Below are 4,897 nucleotides of genomic sequence, written 5' to 3'. Positions count from 1 at the left end.
GAATTTTGTTCATATTTCTTTCAAATAGATATTGAAAAAAAAAAGAGAAATATTTCACTTCACTGGTAATCAAAGAAATATAAATTGCAACAAGATGTTATTATAATTTTTTGTTAATCTGCACCCGAGGACATTTTTTCCACTGATTTTTTTAGAGAGAGTGGAAGGGAGAGGGAGAGACACAGAGAGAGAAACACGGATATGAGAGAGACACATTGATTGGTTGTCTCCTACACACCCCAGGGGATTGAGTCTGAGCCTGCAACTGAGGTGCCTATGTGCCCTCCACCGGAATTGAACCTGCTTCCCTTCAGTGCGTGGGCCGACATTCTAACAACTGAGCCAAACCGGCTAGAGCAAAATAAGATGTTATTTTGACTAAATACTGAGAAAACATAAAGTATCTGTGGAGAAAACATACTGTTATCTGTGGAGAGCTCTTCATGTACAACTTGTTGCCAAGGGAAATGGGCTTCTTGAGATGTCACAAGAAATGGAATTTTCTAAGACTCTCACATGGGAGGATGAGATACTGTAGAAAGCTTTATTTCTGTGGAGTTACACCCCCGAGTTCCCAAGGTCCCATTTCCCTTCGTCCCAACAAAGAAGAAGTCCCATTTGGCTTTAGCAGAGCTAAGATTAAAGACCTCGCCCAGAGTTTTCATTCCATGTCCGCACAGTCTAATCCAGCATCAGGCTAGCTTAGCTTGTGTTCCCAGTTGTAGTCCATCAGTCAGTCCATTGTGTGTGGGGCCCACAGGGCCACATGGCTATGGAGGAAACACAGCCCCCAGAGCCCAGAGCCTAGAGCTCCGAGAGAGAGAGTTTCTTTGTCTAGGATTATGTATTCCCAATTTTCGTGGGCTCGCCCCCTCTGGCCAATCATCTCTGTTTCCAGGTTTGACTGACAGGCACTTTCCCTATGTCACCCCGATTTTACTGCGAATGTGTCTGTCTCCCCTTTGTTGGACCTCTGCCCCCAGTGATCTGTGGGGGAATGGGCCGGTGGTTTCCTGGGGAGTACAAAGTTGCAGCTTCCTGGTGATGCTGGCCCAATGGCCATGCTTACAATGACAGGACTCTCTTTTGCTCCTTTCCTATTATTAATAACTCACTAATTACAACGGTATCAAAACAAGGTAACAAACAGGATTTGGTAGATCAAGAACATTCATATACAGTGTAAATTGGTGCAGGTTTTCCGGGTCAGTTTAGCCATACATATTGAAAGTGTCCAAAAAGTTCACAACTTTTTAGTCAGTTATTTCCATAACAGAACCCTATACTATAAAAACTGCCATGTATACAAATTGTCACTCCAGTGTTATTAATGATAAACAATCCTAATATTCAATTATGAGAAAATGTTTATATAATCTAGTCTACCCCTGTGTAAGTCCCCCACCCATCAAGGTCAGCATCACTAGGCACATTTTTAGAAATGCATATTCTTGGCTCTACCTGACATCAATTTACTCAGGAACTCTGGGTGGACCCAGCATTCACAAAATCTTCAAGATAATTTTGATACATACTAAATCTTGAGAATCACTGATGGAATGAAGCATTACACAGACATTCAAAGTGTTTTCAAAAAACACTTAATATGGAAAAATTCTTAAAGCAATATTAAGAGAATGAAAGAATAGAAATTGTTCCTATTTCATATGATCATGGGAATTGTGTATACTATAAATATTATTTCATTTTGTAAGTACACATGAGTATATATGTGTAAAACAAAATCTTCGTGTATATATGTTCACATATATGTACACAGATACATATGTACTAGCAGAATAAAATGCTATTCTCAGCATATCGGAGGAGGTGACTTTGAATTATTTCTTTTTTGTAGTTTTATACATTTTTCCAAATTCCCTTCATGATACGATATGTCATTTTTATTATCAATAAAAGATGTTGGCCACCAACATATGTAATGCTTCAAGCTCCAAGTTTCCCATAATGTTAAATGTTTATTAACCTTTGATGACATTGGCTTACTGCAAAGTGAGACCCCCTTCTTCAATAGCAAATGGTGTTTTTTATCATCCAAGAACACAGTAAGATGTGGTACTTGGGTTGACCTAGCCACAGGCAGGATGTGGCTCCCAGAGCAGAGCTATAAGTCTTTGAGCAAGGAGCCACATCCTCCTCCCACTAGTTCTTTTTTTAGCTGATGGCAACTCCCAGGATTCTGACGTAAACCCAAGTTCACATTTTCTGCGTATTGCTGTCATACCCCCCTCTTTCATCAGCAATTTTCACAATAATCTTAGTACAGAGTAAAGGGTATAGAATTAAGGAAATATTAGAAATTTGCAATTTCCAATAACCAACCTCATTTAGCCAAAACGTTCTAGCAGGGAGGATTCCCCCCCCCTCCCCCCCCCCCCGCCCAAAAGTGATAAACAGCAGTTGCTTATCTTCCTATTTAAAAATTGCCTGCCGTTTGTTGTCTCAAAAAAACATCAGAATTTCTTCTCTGGTTGCCTTCATTACCAATTATCTGAGCACACAGAAGGTTCAACCTGTTCTGCTAGTACTTGGCCCATCTAGTAAGTCTATCATGGTTTACAATGGTCTTAAAAGCCCTGACGTGCTTGCTGGAAGCATTTTTAAATGTTATAGAAAATAAATATTATGATACATATCACTTTACTTGTCTAAATCAGTAGAAAAATATAATTTGTTTTTGCTTCCTGCTCATGGTAACATAGTCAGAAGATTACCCTAGCTGGTTTCGCCCAGTGGTTGGAGCGTTAGCCTGAGGACTGAAGGGTCATGGGTTTGATTCCTATAAAGGACACAGATATCTGTTTCAGGCTCAGTCCCCGGCCCTGGACTGGGTATATGCTGGAGGCAACCAATAAATGTGTCTCCCTCACATCAATGTTTCTCTCTGTCTCTTTTCATCCTTCTACTCTATAAAAATCAACGCAAAAAATGAACTCAGGTGAGGATTAACAAAACAAAAAAAAAAAAAAAAAAAGAAAGAAAGAAAATTAAGAGACAGCCCCAACAGCTCCAAATTGACAGCTGCTCTCAGTGGGGAATTTAAGGACTAAGAAGCGGCATCCTTCAGCTTGTATGCTATGACTTGCTTCAGCCTCCATAGCTTATGTTGGAGAAATTCTGTGGGCAGAAGCACAGTTCTATTCTGTTAAAAGGTGCAGAAATTGGTATGATCTGAAGGCATAGTCAGTCATGTGTTAAGGAATGACACATTAAAATAAATATCCAAAATTTTATAGAAAATGGAAGTGAAAAAGTGTAATTTTATATAGTGATCTTGAAAGCTAAATGCACTTATTAAGCTTACTTAATGGCAACAAAGTCTTAGATTTTCTAATATCTGTATTCAGAATGTATGGATATATGAGTAGGATCAGAGACTGATTTTGAAAACCTAAAATTCCTCATATGATGGTTGATATTTTTTGGCATGTAGATGTTGTCACCTGAATGTTACGGTCATTCCCTCAGGGTTTATTACCAAGGTCATTGTGCTTTGCGTCTCTGAGATATTCTTGTAAATATTTGACTAAGATTGGAAATACTCAGGTTTTCCAAGGAAACTTACTGTGACATATGGAAACTGCGCATGTAAATGCTAATGATAAGATTATTTAGCAGAAAATAGAACAAAGGCAAATGCAGAAAGGATCAGATGGAAAGACTGTCAAAACTAAGAAACTTACTTAAAGCACCTGTGTTTTGTCAACAGTGGTTTGGCAACTGGAATAGGAAGTGAAACCCATACTGACTTCCAGAAGTCAGCTACAAAGTGAACCCCTAGAACCAGATGGTTTTAAGGCTTTAGTAAACAATGGATTTGCATAATGTTTCCTTAATGATTCTGTCAGGAAGAGTGTTGAGCTAGGACACAATGTACAATTGTGCCCCCTCTTTTTTTTTTTTTTTTTTTTTTTAAAACCAGTTCTCTAAATGGCCAACGGGTAATCAGGCAGAAACTGAAATGTTGGGTAGGCAAGAGTATGTGAAGAACTCTTATTGGACCATCTTGACTAAAACCAGTATTTTGGAACTATTTAAATCTCCCATGATGGCCACATTTTCAACCAATTATCACAGAGCAAAGAGGGCTTTTTAAATTTCAGACACCATCTCCCTAAGGTTTCCTTGTTTGTTCTAATTTGTAGCTTCCTTTGATTTTGTTTCTAAGGTTTGGGTGACTGCCATTTGGTTTCTCTTCAAGAAGAATTAGCAAACCACTTAATGCTAAATTCTTTTCTAGTACACACATGTATCACTACTCCCTATTGTGCTCAGGACGTGGGATCCCCATACACCTTTTGAACAAAACCCCCCTGTTTTAGCAAATGGACTGGAACCCTCATCTACTTACTTATTTCATTTAACTGATTTGACAACTGTTCCCACAGGTGATTTATCCACATGCAAGTACTTATTTCCATGTTTCAACACCTTAATCAGAAAATGAACCAGTGGAAAAATATAGCACTAAAATCCACATTTTCTACTTCCCAAACCTGGCAATAATTCCCTCCCCATTTTTAAGACGAATGCCAAAATATTAGTCTTAAAAGATAGGGCTTACAAATTCAAAACCCTCCAGTGCTCAAGTAGCTAACAACTAAATACAACTGATGAGGAACGGACTACAGACTAACAAATATGGAATGTTGGGGACTATGGCAAGCCTGGTCTAAAAAGAAGTTAGCAGCTCTACAGCTCTGGACAACTGTTGCCATGTATTAAAGTAGTTCAAGAAATGCCTGTTCTCCGGGATTTTCAAGAAAAGTAAAATTAATTTTTAAAAAACCCTCAAATTTATGATAATACTGATGATTGTTCAAAGCAACAAAGATTAAATTTGAATAATCTATACTAATAAAAGGGCAATATGCTA

This window comes from Myotis yumanensis, unplaced genomic scaffold (genome assembly GCF_028538775.1).
Source record: "Myotis yumanensis isolate MYYU_CA2020_CCGP unplaced genomic scaffold, mMyoYum1.0.hap1 SCAF_1, whole genome shotgun sequence".
Lineage (NCBI taxonomy): Eukaryota > Metazoa > Chordata > Mammalia > Chiroptera > Vespertilionidae > Myotis > Myotis yumanensis.
This window is presented reverse-complemented; position numbering follows the sequence as displayed.